This window comes from Anomaloglossus baeobatrachus, chromosome 9 (assembly GCF_048569485.1).
Source record: "Anomaloglossus baeobatrachus isolate aAnoBae1 chromosome 9, aAnoBae1.hap1, whole genome shotgun sequence".
NCBI lineage: Eukaryota > Metazoa > Chordata > Amphibia > Anura > Aromobatidae > Anomaloglossus > Anomaloglossus baeobatrachus.
The window spans coordinates 171,677,087-171,698,420 of record NC_134361.1 but is presented as its reverse complement, the minus strand read 5'-3'; positions in this window follow the sequence as shown (position 1 = coordinate 171,698,420).

Genomic DNA, 21,334 nt, shown 5'->3' with positions numbered 1-21,334 from the left:
CCATAACGTGGAGCTCCCCATCCTGAGAATACCAGCCTTCAGCCGTATGGCTTTATCTGGCTGGCATTAAAATTGGGGGGGATCGCACGCCGTTTTTTTTTAATTATTTATTTATTTTACTGCACAGTATAGACCCGCCCACCGGCTGCTGTGATTGGGTGCAGTGAGGCACCTGTCACTCAGTGTGGGGGCGTGTCTCACTGCAACCAATCATAGGCGCCGGTGGGCGGGGAAAGCAGGGAATAGGAGATTGTTTAATGAGCGGCCGGCTTTTTCAAAATAGTAAAAGCCGCCGCAGCAGTGTGAATGCCGTGCAGCGCCGCGCCGGTGATCGGGGAACGGTAAGTATGAGAGAGGGGGGGAAACTGACCGACAGACTGTGAGAGAGGGACAGAGAGACCGACAGAGAGACCGACCGACGGACTCAGGGAGATTGACCGACATACACAGAAATAGAAAGAATAGCCGACATCACTAGAAATAAAAACACCAAACGGACATGGACTATAGGTAGATGCATACGTGTTTACTAACGTGTGTGCACATACCCATAGACTTTCATTGTGTCCACGTGTGCGTGCTCCGTGCAGATAACGGACATGCATCCGTGCAAAACGCAAACACATACGGATCACGGACACGCACACACGGACATAATGAAATAACGCATGTGTGACCACAATCATAGATTAACATTGGTGCACGTTTGGCCGTGTCTCCGGTATATACGGAAACGGACCAAACACGCACGTGTATCACGGACGTGTGAAGGGGGCCTTACATAGAGCTATTGGATTTTTCAAGTCAGTATTCACACAGCTGTTTCTGCTATTTCATGTATTCCCATTACATAGTCACTGGTGTGCATACCTTATCTCCCCATATTGTCACATTTTATGGCACTAAGTTCAACTCTCATACTTTGGAAATTCACCTTCCTGAAATTTAGTGTCCTTAACTTATTATTTTGTGATGACTATTACCCAAGTGACCCCCAGCTCATATATTTGATATGCGGTGTGGCCTATTGATTAATACTAAGCCTAGGCCCAATTCTTGTTGGATCCTGAACCAGTTGTGAAAGGTAATTGCCTTTAATTATTGTCAAAAACCTGTTTCATTTGCTAAATTTTTGCTCTCAATTTATATCAGGGTAGATGAAGTACCCCATAATAATGACTTAACCCTGATTTTTTTGCCTCATCTATTTGCTTTATGAGGATATTTTCTGCCACTTTCATTATATTTGGAGACATAAAAAATCCCTATCAAAATTGTATTATTCTTTTTCCCTCCTCTTATCTTTTCCAATAGGGATTCTACATTTTCAATTGCCTCGCATATCTTATTATGTAGGATATGTGTTAGGGACTATTATACATATAAACACGCACCTCCCTCTTGCTTATTTGTACGGTCCTTTCTGAACAGACTATATCCCTGTACCTTAAGAGCCCAGTCCTAGCTCTCATCCAGCCATGTCTTCACTATCCCCACCATATTATAATTTGTTTACAACAATATTACTTCTAATTCCTCCATCTTCTTGGTGAAGATTCTGGCATTAGTGTACATGCACTTTAAGGTTTTCTCTGTACTTCTATTCTGTCTTAATATATTGACTGTCCTCTCCGCCTGTGCCACCCCCAATTTCATTACTTGTGTCCAGGTCACTATCTGCACTATCTTCCCCTCCTGTACTGTAATTGCCCTCCCCAGACCCTAGTCTAAACACTCTTCCACCCTTTTAGCCAATTTTCACCCAGCACAGCTGCACCCTCCCCATTGAGATACAGCTCATCCCTAGAGAAGAGCCTGTAGCCAACAGAGAAGTCAGATCAGTTCTCCAGAAACCCCAAACCCTTCTTCCTATGTTTCGCCCGGGGACCAGGGGGTACTCAGATCCGGGCCACGGGGTCACTTCTGTGGGTATCACGGTGGCGTGACCCGGTCTGTGATCCCAGGCTCCACAGTAAAAGGGGATTTGGTAAGGGAGATATATATTATCCGTGACGCCACCCACGGTTGTGGTGAGGTTGTGACACCACCACTGCTCTGGACGGGGATCCCGGGAGTGATGGTATGGAGCAGCTAGATGTTAGTTCTCCCCTCCGTGGGTAGGGGGTTGGTTGTCCCGGGGCCCGGTGAGGTAGGTGGATGGGTAGCAGGCGGGTTACAGGGCCTGGTGAGGTGCAGGGTCGCAGGGGCAGCGCTGTGCCGCACGGCACGGGGTACTCACTCAGCCAGTAATCACGACACAGTCCTTGGTAAAACACACGGCTGGATGGACGGGTGCCCACAGACGGCTGCGGTTGTTGTTTCTCCCCTGACCCAGTTTAGTGGTATAAGTCCTTTCTTTCACCTCCGTGCACACTCCTCCTGCGTTCCGGCTTCCAGATGACTCCCCGGTTCAGTACCGGTGGGCCACCGCCCAGCCCCGGCTACCTACGGTTCCACCAACTGTCTCCCCGGCTCCCTGCAGACGGCCACTACCGTCTGCCTGACTTTCTACACGGGGGCCCTAGGCTCCAACCTAGGCCCCAGGCTATGTCTGCCTCTCTGCAGACCTTTTCTCTCCTCCTCCGCCTGAACTTCACTCCGCTTGTTTCCTGCCTCAGGCCAGCTAACTCCTGGGTGGGCGTCTCCATCTCCTGACTCCGCCCACCTGGTGTGTCAGTCTGAGCCCGAGGAAAGGAATCAAGTTTCACTGGGGATGTCTGCTGTGAAACTGCTGGGGGTGGGGGGGGGTGTGTGTTGTTACCTGTGGCCCCTGGCTTGTCCAGGGTGCTACATTCCCCCTTAGCAAAATGCAGACCATCCTCGGGCTGCCCGTCCATCACCGGTTTTATTTTTCCTTTTTTTAAACTGCAAAAGATTATAACATTAAACACAAGCATTTTCAATCTTCCCACAACGGGATGCACATGACTTGAACGTTGCAACAGTAATCAAACATTTTTAATAATAACAGTGGAACGGGTCCTTTAGTCACCCACCCAAACAACCTGGCCCTGATGCTGCCCCTAAGAAATGGGCAGCACCCCTTGACCCCAGTCCAGAACCAGGCTGCCCAGATAGTTAACGGGATGGGTGCTTCGCTGCCGTTGCGGCCGGGCGGACTGCCGGAGCCGTCGTCATCTCCGTCACGGCCGGGCGGACTGCCAGGGCCGACGTCATCGGCGGTGCAGCTGGGATGGAAGCCGGGACCGGTGGCAGGGCGGTGACGATGGTAAGGCCTGGGCCCTCCCTCACAGACGCTGCGAGCTCCGCTACCGGTGACAGGGGTAACGGGTCGGTCGGGGCGTTGGCCGCGGGCACTGAGGTTTCAGCGGTGCCGGACGGACGGGACATCTCGTGCAGCGGTGTTCCAGGAACCAAACACTGGCAGAGTCCTGGCGTCCCTGCTTCCACAGCCGCGGTTCACATGCGGCCGGACGCCATCCCGTCCCCCTTAGCCTCTTTTTAGCACTTCCTTCTTCAGGGGGCGGGGCTCCACTTTCGCGCCTTTCCTGCTCGGGGAAGACACTCGAGCGGGAAATTTTTCGCGCCCAAGATGGCGGCTTTGCAAAACTTTCGGCCGGACACCTCCGGCGGTAACAAGGCACACCTCTACCAAACGGCAGAGCGGTCGGATCCTGTTTGTGACGCCAAATGTGTCGCCCGGGGACCAGGGGGTACTCAGATCCGGGCCACGGGGTCACTTCTGTGGGTATCACGGTGGCGTGACCCGGTCTGTGATCCCAGGCTCCACAGTAAAAGGGGATTTGGTAAGGGAGATATATATTGTCCGTGACGCCACCCACGGTTGTGGTGAGGTTGTGACACCACCACTGCTCTGGACGGGGATCCCGGGAGTGATGGTATGGAGCAGCTAGATGTTAGTTCTCCCCTCCGTGGGTAGGGGGTTGGTTGTCCCGGTGCCCGGTGAGGTAGGTGGATGGGTAGCAGGCGGGTTACAGGGCCTGGTGAGGTGCAGGGTCACAGGGGCAGCGCTGTGCCGCACGGCACGGGGTACTCACTCAGCCAGTAATCACGACACAGTCCTTGGTAAAACACACGGCTGGATGGACGGGTGCCCAAAGACGGCTGCGGTTGTTGTTTCTCCCCTGACCCAGTTTGGTGGTATAAGTCCTTTCTTTCACCTCCGTGCACACTCCTCCTGCGTTCCGGCTTCCAGCTGGCTCCCCGGTTCAGTACCGGTGGGCCACTGCCCAGCCCCGGCTACCTACGGTTCCACCAACTGTCTCCCCGGCTCCCTGCAGACGGCCACTACCGTCTGCCTGACTTTCTACATGGGGGCCCTAGGCTCCAACCTAGGCCCCAGGCTATGTCTGCCTCTCTGCAGACCTTTTCTCTCCTCCTCCGCCTGAACTTCACTCCGCTTGTTTCCTGCCTCAGGCCAGCTAACTCCTGGGTGGGCGTCTCCATCTCCTGACTCCGCCCACCTGGTGTGTCAGTCTGAGCCCGAGGAAAGGAATCAAGTTTCACTGGGGATGTCTGCTGTGAAACTGCTGGGGGTGGGGGGGTGTGTGTGTTGTTACCTGTGGCCCCTGGCTTGTCCAGGGCGCCACACCTACACCAACTCCTGAGCAAATTATTAACATCCCTAAACTCCCACTGCCTCTCTGGCATGGCATATAGTACAGAGAAAATACCACCTTGAAGGTCCTTTATTTAATTTTACAGCCTAATTCCCTGAAATCATCTTTAAGAACCTTCCACCTTTCTCTAACTTTGTCATTTGTGCTGATATGCACCATGACCACTGGGTCCTTTCCAGCCCCTCCCAGTAATCTGTTAATGCGATCAGCCAATGCCAAACTCGAGTACTAGAAAGACAATGGGGACATACTAAAAAGAATGATGAAAAGGAATAAATAAAAAGAATGAGGGTAATAACTTATTAGGTGTATATTATGTAGATGTATAAAAGGTTTCTTTGGCAAGTTAGACATGGAATGAACATTATATATGAGCATTATAGGTGTGGAATGATCATAAAATATCTGTAGATAATAGGAGAATGAACACATATGGCATATAACCAGGTGTATATTATGTTACCTGAGCATTATAGGTGTGGAATGATCATGAAATATCTGTAGATAATAGGAGAATGAATGCATATGGCATATAACCAGGTGTATATTATGTTACCTGAGCATTATAGGTGTGGAATGATCATGAAATATCTGTAGATAATAGGAGAATGAACGCATATGCCATATAACCAGGTGTATATTACGTTACCTGAGCATTATAGGTGTGGAATGATCATGAAATATCTGTAGATAATAGGAAAATGAACGCATATGGCATATAACCAGGTGTATATTACGTTACCTGAGCATTATAGGTGTGGAATGATCATGAAATATCTGTAGATAATAGGAGAATGAACGCATATGGCATATAACCAGGTGTATATTACGTTACCTGAGCATTATAGGTGTGGAATGATCATGAAATATCTGTAGATAATAGGAGAATGAACACATATGGCATATAACCAGGTGTATATTACGTTACCTGAGCATTATAGGTGTGGAATGATCATGAAATATCTGTAGATAATAGGAGAATGAACGCATATGGCATATAACCAGGTGTATGGGGATCCCTGTCTTTGTGACAGCTTGCCCTATCTGTTGCTCTAATAATGCAGTCCCACATTACAAGCACCTGTCTGGCCTGCTCTGTCCTCCTATTTCCCCCCTTACTAGAGCATACATTCCCCCAGCTTTCAGAGGACATGTCTTGTTGCAGCAGTCCTACTCCTGTACTGACACCCCCCTCATCTGCTAACTTAGCAAACTTGTTGGGGTGTGCCAGCTCAGGACTAGCCTCCCTGGCACTCTTCCCTCTATCCTGCCTTCTAACCGTGACCCAGCTAGCTGCCTGACCGTCCTGCAGCTCCATATTGCGATCCTCCCCCACATCTACCCCAGTGAGCAGCAAGCTCCTTTCCATATTGTCTATGAATCTCAGTGTTTCCAGCTTCTCATTTAGATCCAGTACCTTGGCTTCCAAATGCACAACATCTCACACAGCAGAATGACCCTCAAATGGCTGTTCAAGGATTGCATATATGCAACAATCCTAATGGAGATTGCACAAGGGACAAGACATAAATATTAAACAAATAATACAAACAGCAATTCAGTACAAATTACTCCAATCTAAACTCCCTGAATCCAAAGTGACTGAATCCAATCACAATTAGAAACAAATTACACTTAGAAACAAATTACACTCGCCTGCTCATTCACACTCACAATAGAAGATGATTTACAGTAAATAGTTAATTTTTCCCTTAGCTTTACTACAACCTGCAACTCACTACAATGGTTATAAAAGGCTTTATAACCACTGTACAGTATTCCTATAAAAAATAATTTTTTATTTGAATATTCCATGTTCCCCTTTAAGACACCATTGATTGAGTAGTGGTCATGCAGAATTTTTTTGGGCACCTTCATATTAAGAATGATGATCTGCCACATAGCGTAAACCCTATCCATTATATTCATTGATTACTGGAAATGAGGATAGAAAGGTGCAGCTCTATTAATTCTAGTGGTAACAGTCCATTGGAGACAATGCAGGCTGAAGTCAGAGCCACTCTCTTTCCAAGTTTATGTTAGTCTTTCCAGTCGAGTGCTCGATGCATATACACAAAGCTGCAACGTTTATCCCTCTGGATTACGTTAAACTGCTCCACGGCGCACAAAGCTGTGTCTGCTGCGTCCCTGACTCATCCAATTCAGTTACAACCAACCGTAATGAATCTGTTCACTTGTGAAATGTGCCAGGAAAGTAAAAACATTTTTATAATACTTGCAAACTGTTCCAGGAATTGAATCACTGTTTAATGCATAAAGTCCTATATAATAGATGGTGTGATTGCATATTATGTTTCTAGGCGCAGCACAATTGTAGGACATGAATAAAGGTGTTGACTCTATTAATAAACACCCAAGGTGTCCTTCCAGTATACTTCTTATCATAGTAATACTTAGAAAATAATTAACGATCATCCACTAAAGAAAGCAGCTCAATTGGTTTAAGCTCCTATTAGGCACTGGCTCAAATATGTCTGTGACAATTATATTTATGTAGACTAGAAATTCCGAGGAACAGTTCCTTAATAATCCGTAATCCAAGGATATTCTGGCTATGGCTATGTAAGGAATTTCAGCCTTGCAGCACCTGCTCCTTCATCCTTTTTAAGCAATATCACACAACCACAACCAGCAGTTGTCCTAGGAATATGTCTGTTAGGCCATGTGCACACGCTGAGTATTTGATGAGTTTTTTACCTCAGTATTAAGTCCACATGCACATGTTGAGTATTTGGTGAGTTTTTTACCTCAATATTAAGGCCACGTGCACACACTGAGTATTTGGTGAGTTTTTTACCTCAGTATTAAGGTCATGTGCACACGCTAAGTATTTGGTGAGTTTTTTACCTTATTATTAAGGCCACATGCACACGCTGAGTATTTGGTGAGCTTTTACCTCAGTATTAAGGCCACATGCATGACCACTGAGGAAGGATTCTCCGGTCGTGATGGTTAATATACCCAACTTAACCTAATAAATAACACACCGACTGCATGCGACTTGGTTAAATAAATTGGCCACAGCAGCCTTTATTACCTATTATTAACATTCTAACACAAGGGGGCGCCGTCCAACGGGCGACCCCAAACAAATAATAGGTAACACATAAATAATAACTGTACATGTAACCCCATGTAGGCCCGGTCCAGAAACCACTTCCTCCACCAATATCCCTGGCCGCAACACTCCGACCCAGAGATGAGGTATTAATCACCCCGTGGATTAATACCCCCCAAACTTTGCAGAACCCCGTGCCTGCAATTTACCGGAACCCGGAGATACCATACCAAGACAGTGCCTCTCAGTCCAGCCACCAATCCCTTACAACCGCCTCTGGACCAGACCTACCCCCGCTGCTGCGACAGAACATACGACTCTTTTAAACCTGTATTCCTTTTTTTTTTTTTTCTCGCAAAACACAAGGGCGGGTGGGCGGGAATCCTTTGCTGTCCGGAGTCACAAGGAAGGTAAGACCCGTCCCCTATAGCTTATATACTAGCCCCCTCCCCACCCTACAGTGACCCTATTCCACCAATCCCCTATAAGGGCCCATAATGCCCTTTAATTCACTTTATTAACCCCTCACTCCCTCCCTTCCCTCTGGTCATGTCGCCCCTCCCCCCTATGGGGTCCATGGCTTTCTTGACCACTGAGGAAGGATTCTCCGGTCGTGATGGTTAGTATACCCAACTTAACCTAATAAATAACACACCGACTGCATGCGACTTGGTTAAACAAATTGGCCACAGCAGCCTTTATTACCTATTATTAATATTCTAACACAAGGGGGCGCCGTCCAACGGGCGACCCCAAACAAATAATAGGTAACACATAAATAATAACTGTACATGTAACCCCATGTAGGCCCGGTCCAGAAACCACTTCCTCCACCAATATCCCTGGCCGCAACACTCCGACCCAGAGATGAGGTATTAATCACCCCGTGGATTAATACCCCCCAAACTTTGCAGAACCCCGTGCCTGCAATTTACCGGAACCCGGAGACACCATACCAAGACAGTGCCTCTCAGTCCAGCCACCAATCCCTTACAACCGCCTCTGGACCAGACCTACCCCCGCCACAGGACAGGACACGTGACACCTTACGTGGCCTGGACCCGCCACACACCCAAGGCTTGCTCCACCATCACGCAAACCCAAGGCCCATAGATCAGAACTAATCTCATTAAGGTGAACCCCATCACCCCTCCGAAACTGCCACTTCGGCGACTCCAGATCCGCATGTCGCACTACAATACCGCCGTTTCTCCGCACGAAATGCGCAACCACCCTGTTCACTTGAGCCCGGGCGCGATTAAGCTTCTCAACTGACCGTGCCCCCCTCCACACCAATGTGGCCACAATATCCGACCATACCACTATCAAACCCGGATACCTGGTCCATAAACACAATAGATCCATCTTGATGTCCCTGATCAAATCACGTGATGCCCGCGCTCCCAAGTCATTTCCCCCCCACGTGCAAAAACCAACACGTTCGGAGGTCCATCCACCCTGCAATAGTATTCAAACTCCGGCACGACCCTGCTCCATTCCATGCCCCGCACACCGAACCACTTGACCAACGCAAGCGATCTGTCCACACCCAACTGCCGACCATTCGGGCGAGCGTCGGCCCGACTGGCCCCCCAGAACACGAAGGAGTGCCCCAGAATCCATATCAGGCAGCTTCCTACAACCAAAGAAACAACTTTAATAAACAAAAAACCCCACCAAATCCAATTTGCAGCAAGGAACCCCGACAAAGCCACAACCAACAACTCTATAAAGCCCTCACTGGGACAACAACTGTGGGCGCACATAACCCCCGAAAACGATAAGACTCCCACCAACCGATTCGTCTCACCATGTCATCACCCAGGCCCCAACGCGAAGCCTCCGCAGCCGCCCCGATCCTGAAGGAATGAAACCCGTAATCTCCCGGGCATTCCCCCGCACAGCGCAAACAACTCCTCAGTACGGCCACAAACTGGTAATGAGACAACCAAGACCCATCCACGTGCCATAACAGCGAGCCCGGAAGACCGCCCCCAGGCCGCAAAACTTCCTCACCATCTGCACCGGGCACAACTCATCCCCTTGCACCGCGTACATCACAACCAACCTGCCTCGACCCATCTGGTCTGTTTTGGACCGCTTAAGCTGACACTCTACTCTCTGTCCCACCACTGCCACAACCTCGGACATCAGACCACCCCCCCTGAACCTGGAAGGGCTCACCAACGCCCCAAAAAAAAAAAAGGCTAACACAAAAGTCGTTTCAAAAGCACCCTCACATAAACTGAGACACAAATGTCCCGCAAACCATCCACCAATCGCCGTAACAAAACCAAAGAAATGGGCCGCCTAGTGTCCCACTCCTTCGCCCCTTTACGAAAAACCTTCAAGGCCTGCCGCACCCGAAATCCCGCGACACGCCCCACTCACCCCTGACCTTCAACCAAAAGGCCACAGCCGCCACCCTAAGTATCATTGCTGATGCTGACTTCCCAGCCCTGAAATCCTCGCTCACCAATGCCAGTAGCACCAACAAGTAATTTGCTCGCCTGTCACCAAACATAACTCCCAGCATCTCCTGCCACTCAACCCACACTTTAGCATAACGGCACCAAGTCACCTCGGTCACCGAATTCCTAATTAAACCCGCAATCAATGGCTCACCAGGCTCCACAAGTCCTCTGGACACACCGCTCCGATCTTGTCCGCCCCCGGCATTAACTCCCGCAACCTGTGGAACTGAAAACGAGATAAAGCGTCCGCCACCCCGTCATCAACCCCCGCTACATGTTTCGCAACCACATGAATGTTCCACAGTAAACACTTGAGCACCAAATGCCGCAGATAAGCCACTACCGGTCCGGACTTTGCTGACAAGCTGTTTATCGCATGCACAACCGCCTGATTATCGCAGTGATAGCACACTTTACGTCCCGAAAATTGCGACCCCCACAATTCCACCGCCACCACGATCGGAAATAACTAAAGCAAGGCCAGATTCCTTACCAGACCAACCTGCCGCCATTCCTCAGGCCACCTCCCAATGTACCAATGTCCCTAAAAAAGGGGGCGATGAAACCCGCCGACCCGGCCGCGTCCCTGTACAGTTCCAGCGCACCATTGGGCACCACCTTCTTCAACCACAAGGCTCGGCCGTTAAAACGTTGCAAGAAAACATCACAAACCAGAAAATCCTCCTTGATCCCCCGCGTGACCCGCACAAAGTGCGCCGGGGACCGTACGCCTGCCATAGCTGCAGCCAAAATCCTGGCGAACACCCGCCCCATTGGCATAATCCTCCACGCAAAGTTCAACTTCCCGAGCAAAGACTGCACCACCTTCAGCCGCACTTTCCGTGCTGCCAGCATTGCTGCTACCGCGCACCACAAGTCCACCATCTTCCCCTCCGGCAGCCTGCATTCCATAGCCCAAAGAGACAATCTCAATCCCCAAAAAACCGCATAACCGGCGCCGACCCCTCCGATATATCCTGTGCCAAAGGGATCCCAAAGCTATCCGCCACTCTCTGTAAGGTGAACAACGAGCCAGCGCAAACCATGGATCCCGCCGGACCGACACCAAGAAAATCATCTAGATAGTGGATAATGGAGGACAAGCCAGACACGTCCCGCACCACCCACTCAACAAAGGAACTAAACGCCTCAAAATACAAACAAGAAATTGAACAGCCCATAGGCAAACAACGATCAACATAAACTTATCACCCCACCAGCAACCCAGAAGGTGCTGGCTCTCCGGATGCACCGGCAGCAAACGAAACGCCGATTCTACATCCACCTTTGCCATCAATGCACCGCGTCCCGCCGCCCGTACCAAGTCCAGCGCTTTGTCAAACGATAAATTTCGGCTTATCCATCATCTGTCATTTCCGGAGGGGTCGTCAGTGAATGATGGCATCGCGCCAGAATTGTCGGCAATGTACTACGGTACACTGCCGACAATTCTGGCGCGATGCCATCATTCACTGACGACCCCTCCGGAAATGACAGATGATGGATGAGCCGAAATTTATTCGGCTCCTTCTTTGGCACCACCCCCAACAGGGACACCACCAGATTACTGCACGGCGGGCTCTCAAATGGACCCCCCATCCTGCCCAACTCAACCTCTTTCCCCAACTTCCCACCCACAACCATAGGGTGGTCCCTCGCCGACGGTAAAGTACGACAAACCGGAGGCAATGCCTCAACCGCCGACGGAATCTGAAAACCGTATAAAAACCAAACCACAAAAATTGACGCCGCTGTCCCGTCCGGATAGCTATTTAAAAAACGGCGCCATCGCCCCTATTTTCACCGGCGTCCTCCCTTTTTACCGAACCCGTCCCCAGCCTTGCCTTTCCCTTTTTTTTTTTTTTAAAAACATTTGGAAAAAACTATGTTCCCCCCCCCCGCAGCCGGAGCACTCATGCTCGAACCTGCATGCTGCAACAAATTTGCACTGGCCGTCGTTAACTTGCCAGCACAATCCCTTCTTCTGGGTACCCGAGGGCCCGGCTCCCGTTCCCCCCGGCGCCGCCACGAAAGGGCTGGCTCGGGGCCGCCATTAAACACATCCATAAGAAAATGTCCTTGTGGTCCCACCGCATGCCGTGCCGCAACGCCTTCCGCTGCCTAAACTGCTCATCATACCGCCGCCATGACAAGCCCCTGTATGTGCGATACACCTCCCCAATTGCATCCAGATAACCAAACAGAGCCGAGCAGTGCTCCGGCTCCTTTTCCCCTATTACATTTGCCAAAATTGCGAACGCCTGCAGCCAATTGGAAAAAGGAATGAGGAATGAGCCTATAACGGCGTTTCTCTTCCTCTTCCCTTTCCTTCTTGGAGTCGCTCGGCTTCACCCTGTCCAGATTAGATTTTTCCAGGGGTAGCAGGGAAAATATCTCCACATACTCCCCCTTCCAAATCTTGTCCCTCACCTCTTTCTTGAGGTGAGCCCTTAACGGTCCCTCAAAGCACACGTAAACTTGGCCCTATCATCCAAACGCACCACCTCATCCTCCTTTTCCTTCTCCTTTTCTACCGCTGTTTTACCCGCGGGCTCCACTACTCCACCAACCGCACCCGTCCCTACCGGCGCCGCCTCGCTGCTGACCGACGCTGCGCCATCCACCGCCGACCCGTCCAGGCCGCTGCTGCTGCCGGCGCGCGCGCTAAACCCTGCAACAAGCCCAGCAACTGACTAAGCAATGCTGACCCCCCCTGGCGCTGCCGTGCCCGCAGCCACCTCCCCAAAACTAGCACCCCGCGCCGCCAGCAATGCCGAATCCACGGCTAGCTCACCCGACCGTGGCGCAGAAATGGAAAAAGGTACCGCGACGTCCTCCGCCATCTGCTCGTCAGATTCGTCCCCCGACCTGAGGGCTCCCTCTTCTTCCTCGCTGTAGACGTCCTCCACCGTTCCAGCTCCAGAGGACGCAGCCGATGCATCCCCTCCACCACGGCCGCCCTCCTGGGCCGCCGCGTGGGCACTGGCGGTAGGCATCCGTCTCTTCCTATGCGGCGACAGCCCGCGAGACCGTCCTATCCCCCGGGCCGCCGCTGACCGAATCCTCTTCCTGGAGGAGCCTCCCCACCGTCGCCTCCAGCCCTCCAGGGGCCCCAACCGTGGCATCCTGCTGGGTCCTCCCCGGGAGGGGGAGACCGCTGCTGCCGGGCGCAGTACTGATGACCTGAGGGACCTGGCGGGAACCGCAGGGCTCCTGCCATCCCCCCCCCCGCTCCCCGCAGCCTCACGGGTATCCGGGTGCCGCCTGCACACACCGGTCCCCCCGCTGGCTGCCTGCGCCCAGCCCCCCCGCCACCCACGGGGGGTACTGCTGGCCTCATTCAACTGCTGGGCCCGCTCCCAGTTGGAAGCTGCCGCAGGGCCGTGTCCCACCGCAGGGTGCCCGTCACCTGGAGCAGGCCCCAGGCTGGGCACGCCCCCTCTCGAAGTGTCCGATCTCCGCTGGGCACGCCCCCGGTCCCGGGCTGCCGCTGGCCTGTTAAATTGAGCCCGAGGCCTGGGACCGGAAGTAGGCCCCAGGCCGGGCCCACCTCCGTCCAGGCCGCCGCTGGCCTCAGATCGTCGCCGGGCTCGCTCCCGGCCGGGAGACGCCGCTGGGTTCTTCACTCCAGCCCGAGGCCCGACATCAGGAGAAGGCCCCGGGCTGGCCACGCCCCCTTTGCGGCCGCCGCGGCCTCGCCGGAGATTCCTCCCTGCGGCCGGGGCAGACTCTGGAAGCAGCCGCTGCCCGCCCCGCCGCGGAGGGTCCCGAGGGGGGCTCTCACTGGGCCTCCTTGCCCCCCCCTGCGCCCGGGGAATACCTGATGGGGGGGTGGGCCTGGAACGCCGCCCGCGGCCGAGGGGGGGACAAGGGGCAGGTGCCGACGGGGAAACCCCAGGCAGCCCTGAAGTGGGACTGCACTGCCTGGGCCCCGTGCACCGCCATCGCTGATCGGATCATCCTGTCCCGTTCCTGGAGGTCCGCCATGCCGTTGGTCAGGTCGGAATCCTTTGCTGTCCGGAGTCACAAGGAAGGTAAGACCCCTCCCCTATAGCTTATATACTAGCCCCCTCCCCACCCTACAGTGACCCTATTCCACCAATCCCCTATAAGGGCCCATAATGCCCTTTAATTCACTTTATTAACCCCTCACTCCCTCCCTTCCCTCTGGTCATGTCGCCCCTCCCCCCTATGGGGTCCATGGCTTTCTTACTTTGAGTATTTGGTGAGCTTATTATGTCAGCAGTAAGGCCACGTGCACACGATGAGAAAGCCACGGATCCCCCTGGGGGGAGGGGCGAAATGACCAAGGGGGAGGTAGGGAGTGATGGGGTTAATAGGGACAGTGTAGGTATGCCTAATATGGCTTTAGGGATGGTCTTGGGAGGAAGAGGAGGAGTAGGGAAAGGGTTAGTTTGGGAAAGTGAAAAGGTTACCACCTTTCCTGCTTCCGGACGCCGATCGATCCACACGTGGACTCCCCATGGCGGACCTCCAGGAACTACAGCGGCTGATCCAGGCAGCCGCAGCAGCGCACGGGCCCCTGGCAGTGCAGACCCACATCAGGGCTGTTGGGGTTAACCCATCGGCGCTTGCCCCTCGTCCTCCCAGCAGCGGCGGGCGCCAGTCGCGGCCCCCCCGCAGGTATTCCCCGGGCGCGGGGGGGTGAGGAGGAGATGCAAGAGCCCCTCCAGGGACCCCCCGCAGAGTGCAGAGCAGCAGCGGCGTCTGGCTGCTGCAGAAGCCGGCGGGAGGAATCTTCGTTCCAGCCGCGGCGGTTGGGAGGTGGGAGTGGCCAGCATGGGGGCCTACTTCCGGTCCCGGCCTCCGGGCTGGATTTACTGAGATCGCAGTGGCTCCAGGTCGGGAGCGCGCTCGGCGCGGGAGAGAGGCCAGCAGATCCCCCTGCAGTCGGCGGGGGGGACCGCGGAGCTGCAAGTGGCGGTAGGTCCTGCGCCAGGGGGAGGTCTGCGGTGCCTGACCCTGGTGCGGCTGGGGGAAGGAGTGACGGCGTGAGCCCTGCGGCGACCGCCAGGTCACTCAGGACCGCTGTGCAGCCCCCGGACGTGGCAGTCTCCCGCGGGAGCGGGAGGACTCGGCGGATGGAGCCCTGCAGTGGCCCAGGAGAGCCAGAGGCGACGATGGCTGGGATCCAGGGCCGGGCGTCTGTCCGGAGCCCCCTGGCAGTCGGCAAGGGGGTGGGCACGGGCGCAAGAGGTCGACACCCGGGGTGCCAGCGCGGGGGACAGGACGGTCTCCTGGGTTGTCGCCCCGGGGCATGAGACGGAGCGGGGAGGACTCTGCCCACGCAGCGGCCCGATCTGGCGGCCGTGGTGGGGGGGGTGCTGGGGCGGCACCCCCCGGATGTCGGATGGAAGATGAGGTCGGCGGCGAGGAGGAGGAAGAGGACTTCGCTTCAGAGGAGTCGGATGGACGACAGACGGAGGACAGCGAGGCGGCGGTCTCGGGGGACGCCGAGCTGCGGTCGGGTGAGATGGCTGCAGAGTCGGCAGGGGCTGCGCTGGCGGGGTGTTTCGGGGGGGCGGCTGCGGCTACGGCAGCGCCCGGCGGATCTGCAGTATGGAGCCAATTGTTGGGGCTGTTGCAGGGGCTGGCGGCGGCTTCAGGGGCAGCGGGGGAGGGGGCGCAGGCGGCGGCTTGGGTGGGATCGGCTGTTCGTGGGGCCGCGTCGGTAGAGGTGGGAGATGGAGTGGGCGCGGAGAAGGGGGGAGGGGGGGCGAAGGAGGGAGTGAGGCCGGGGGGGCAAAAGAGAAAGAAAAGGAGAAAGAGGACTAAAGTGGTGCGCTTGGATGATAGGGCCAGAAGTGAGGTTTACGTTTGTTTTGAGGGCCCGCTGGGGGCCCATTTAAAGAAGGAGGTGCGGGAAAAAATTTGGAAAGGGGAATACGTGGAGATATTTTCTCTGCTCCCCCTGGAGAAATTTAATCTGGATAGGGTGAAGCCGAGCGACCCCAAAAAGGAGAAGGACGAGGAAGAAAAATGCCGTTATAGGCTTATTCCTCGGACTTTTGCAAACTGGTTACAGGTGTTTGCGATTTTGGCCAGCGTGGTGGGGGAGAAGGAGCCGGAGCATTGTTCGGCCTTGTTCGGGTACATGGATGCGATAGGGGAGGCTTATCGGGTTTACGGCGGGTTGGCTTGGCTGCGTTACGATGAGCAATTCAGGCAGCGGAAGGCGCTGCGGCCAAGTATGCAATGGGACCATAAGGATATTTCCTTATGGATGCGTCTGATGTCGGCGCCGACTCAGCCCTTTCGGGGGGTGCCGGGGGTCTGGGGGCAGGGTCCGCGGCGAGTCAGAAGAAAGGTGTCTGCTGGCAATATAATGAAGGGCAGTGCAGGTTTGGAGCGGCATGCCGCTTTAAGCATGAATGCTCGGGATGTGGGGGAGGACATAGCCTGTCCAAGTGTTTTAAAAAGGGGAAAGGAAAGGCTGGTGACGGTGGTGGTAAGAGGGATGATGCCAGTGAAGGTAGAAGCGATGGCCCCCTTTTTAAATAGGTATCCGGTTAGTGAGTCGGCGGCGTTGTTAGGTTTTGGTTTTTCTGACGGCTTTCGCATCCCATCTGTTGTTAATGCATCGGTCCCGTCATACCGTAATTTGCGTTCTGCTAGGGATCATCCGGAAGTGGTGGATGAGAAGTTGAAAAAGGAGGTGGCTTTGGGCAGGATGGGAGGTCCTTATGACGCCCCACCGTGTTTAAATTTGGTGGTTTCGCTGCTGGGGGTGGTACCGAAGAAAGAACAGAACAAATTTCGGCTCATTCATCATTTGTCTTACCCGCAGGGTAATGAATGATGGCATTGCGGCGGAGCTGTCGGCGGTAAATTATGTGTCATTCGATAAGGCGTTGGATCTGGTCAGGGCGGCGGGTCCGGGTGCATTGATGGCGAAGGTGGATGTGGAGGCGGCGTTTCGGTTGTTACCGGTTCATCCGGACAGCCAGCATTTGTTAGGTTGCTGGTGGGATGGCAGTTATTATGTTGATCGTTGTTTGCCAATGGGCTGTTCAATTTCGTGTTCGTATTTTGAGGCGTTTAGTTCGTTTGTAGAGTGGGTGGTCCGGGATGTGTCCGGGCTTACGTCCATTATTCATTATTTAGACGATTTCTTTTGTGTGGGGCCGGCGGGCTCAATGGTTTGTGCGGGGCTGCTATTCGCGTTCCAGAAAGTCGCGGGCAGTTTTGGTATTCCTTTGGCGCCTGATAAGACGGAAGGTCTGGCGCCGCTGATGCGTTTTCTGGGTATTGAGTAGAGATGAGCGAACCGGTCCCGGTTCGGCTCGAGGCGGTTCGCCGAACGGGGGGTCTGGCTCGAGTTCGGCTCGTCGAACGTTCGACGAACCGAACTCGAGCCCATAGGAAACAATGGCAGGCAATCACAAACACAGTAAAACACCTAGAAAACACCCTCAAAGGTGTCCAAAAGGTGACAAACAACTCACAACACAACACAAACACATGGGAAAGTGACAAGGACATGTACTCATGCGAAAACAAAACAGCTGGACAAGGAAAAAGAGGAGGACACACAGATATAGGCATGGCACGCCCTTCTAAAGTCATGTAAAACACCGCAAGGTGACTCCAAGCGGAGTCTCCCTTTTTTCCAAAAATTGGGCCCCACACACCCACCCCTTCAGTGGCAGCAGTTGTGCCCCAGTTGTACACTTCACAGCTAGATTTGCATCAAGCACATTCAAAAATACGCCATTCTTATCCGTCCCCAGGATGACACCGGGGTAGGTAGCAAAGTCTTTCCTGATCCCAGCTCTGTTCATCTTGGCTTCTTTTAAAAACACAGCAAGCAAGGGTTACTCCAAGCGGAGTCTCCCTTTTTTCCAAAAATTGGGCCCCACACACACCCACCCCTTCAGTGGCAGCACTTGGGCCCCAGTTGTACACTTCACAGCTAGATTTGCATCAAGCACATTCAAAAATACGCTATTCTTAACCGTCCCCAGGATGACACCGGGGTAGGTAGCAAAGTCTTTCCTGATCCCAGCTCTGTTTATCTTGGCTTCTTTTAAAAACACAGCAAGCAAGGGTTACTCCAAGCGGAGTCTCCCTTTTTTCCAAAAATTGGGCCACACAGACACCCACCCCATCAGTGGCAGCACTTGGGCCCTAGTTGCAAACAGGATGTTTTGATTTGCATCAAGCACATTCAAAAATACGCTATTCTTAGCCGTCCACAGGATGACACCGGGGTAGGTAGCAAAGTCTTTCCTGATCCCAGCTCTGTTCATCTTGGCTTCTTTTAAAAACACAGCAAGCAAGGGTTACTCCAAGCGGAGTCTCCCTTTTTTCCAAAAATTGGGCCACACAGACACCCACCCCATCAGTGGCAGCACTTGGGCCCTAGTTGCAAACAGGATGTTTTGATTTGCATCAAGCACATTCAAAAATACGCTATTCTTAGCCGTCCCCAGGATGACACCGGGGTAGGTAGCAAAGTCTTTGCTGACCCATGACTTGTTCATCTTGGCTTCTTTTAAAAACAATGTAAGCAAGGGTTACTCCAAGCGGAGTCTCCCTTTTTTCCAAAAATTGGGCCACACAGACACCCACCCCATCAGTGGCAGCACTTGGGCCCTAGTTGCAAACAGGATGTTTTGATTTGCATCAAGCACATTCAAAAATACGCTATTCTTAGCCGTCCCCAGGATGACACCGGGGTAGGTAGCAAAGTCTTTGCTGACCCATGACTTGTTCATCTTGGCTTCTTTTAAAAACAATGTAAGCAAGGGTTACTCCAAGCGGAGTCTCCCTTTTTTCCAAAAATTGGGCCACACAGACACCCACCCCATCAGTGGCAGCACTTGGGCCCTAGTTGCAAACAGGATGTTTTGATTTGCATCAAGCACATTCAAAAATACGCTATTCTTAGCCGTCCACAGGATGACACCGGGGTAGGTAGCAAAGTCTTTCCTGATCCCAGCTCTGTTCATCTTGGCTTCTTTTAAAAACACAGCAAGCAAGGGTTACTCCAAGCGGAGTCTCCCTTTTTTCCAAAAATTGGGCCACACAGACACCCACCCCATCAGTGGCAGCACTTGGGCCCTAGTTGCAAACAGGATGTTTTGATTTGCATCAAGCACATTCAAAAATACGCTATTCTTAGCCGTCCCCAGGATGACACCGGGGTAGGTAGCAAAGTCTTTGCTGACCCATGACTTGTTCATCTTGGCTTCTTTTAAAAACAATGTAAGCAAGGGTTACTCCAAGCGGAGTCTCCCTTTTTTCCAAAAATTGGGCCACACAGACACCCACCCCATCAGTGGCAGCACTTGGGCCCTAGTTGCAAACAGGATGTTTTGATTTGCATCAAGCACATTCAAAAATACGCTATTCTTAGCCGTCCCCAGGATGACACTGGGGTAGGTAGCAAAGTCTTTGCTGACCCATGACTTGTTCATCTTGGCTTCTTTTAAAAACAATGTAAGCAAGGGTTACTCCAAGCGGAGTCTCCCTTTTTTCCAAAAATTGGGCCACACAGACACCCACCCCATCAGTGGCAGCACTTGGGCCCTAGTTGCAAACAGGATGTTTTGATTTGCATCAAGCACATTCAAAAATACGCTATTCTTAGCCGTCCCCAGGATGACACCGGGGTAGGTAGCAAAGTCTTTGCTGACCCATGACTTGTTCATCTTGGCTTCTTTTAAAAACAATGTAAGCAAGGGTTACTCCAAGCGGAGTCTCCCTTTTTTCCAAAAATTGGGCCACACAGACACCCACCCCATCAGTGGCAGCACTTGGGCCCTAGTTGCAAACAGGATGTTTTGATTTGCATCAAGCACATTCAAAAATACGCTATTCTTAGCCGTCCACAGGATGACACCGGGGTAGGTAGCAAAGTCTTTCCTGATCCCAGCTCTGTTCATCTTGGCTTCTTTTAAAAACACAGCAAGCAAGGGTTACTCCAAGCGGAGTCTCCCTTTTTTCCAAAAATTGGGCCACACAGACACCCACCCCATCAGTGGCAGCACTTGGGCCCTAGTTGCAAACAGGATGTTTTGATTTGCATCAAGCACATTCAAAAATACGCTATTCTTAGCCGTCCCCAGGATGACACCGGGGTAGGTAGCAAAGTCTTTGCTGACCCATGACTTGTTCATCTTGGCTTCTTTTAAAAACAATGTAAGCAAGGGTTACTCCAAGCGGAGTCTCCCTTTTTTCCAAAAATTGGGCCACACAGACACCCACCCCATCAGTGGCAGCACTTGGGCCCTAGTTGCAAACAGGATGTTTTGATTTGCATCAAGCACATTCAAAAATACGCTATTCTTAGCCGTCCCCAGGATGACACCGGGGTAGGTAGCAAAGTCTTTGCTGACCCATGACTTGTTCATCTTGGCTTCTTTTAAAAACAATGTAAGCAAGGGTTACTCCAAGCGGAGTCTCCCTTTTTTCCAAAAATTGGGCCACACAGACACCCACCCCATCAGTGGCAGCACTTGGGCCCTAGTTGCAAACAGGATGTTTTGATTTGCATCAAGCACATTCAAAAATACGCTATTCTTAGCCGTCCACAGGATGACACCGGGGTAGGTAGCAAAGTCTTTCCTGATCCCAGCTCTGTTCATCTTGGCTTCTTTTAAAAACACAGCAAGCAAGGGTTACTCCAAGCGGAGTCTCCCTTTTTTCCAAAAATTGGGCCACACAGACACCCACCCCATCAGTGGCAGCACTTGGGCCCTAGTTGCAAACAGGATGTTTTGATTTGCATCAAGCACATTCAAAAATACGCTATTCTTAGCCGTCCCCAGGATGACACCGGGGTAGGTAGCAAAGTCTTTGCTGACCCATGACTTGTTCATCTTGGCTTCTTTTAAAAACAATGTAAGCAAGGGTTACTCCAAGCGGAGTCTCCCTTTTTTCCAAAAATTGGGCCACACAGACACCCACCCCATCAGTGGCAGCACTTGGGCCCTAGTTGCAAACAGGATGTTTTGATTTGCATCAAGCACATTCAAAAATACGCTATTCTTAGCCGTCCCCAGGATGACACTGGGGTAGGTAGCAAAGTCTTTGCTGACCCATGACTTGTTCATCTTGGCTTCTTTTAAAAACAATGTAAGCAAGGGTTACTCCAAGCGGAGTCTCCCTTTTTTCCAAAAATTGGGCCACACAGACACCCACCCCATCAGTGGCAG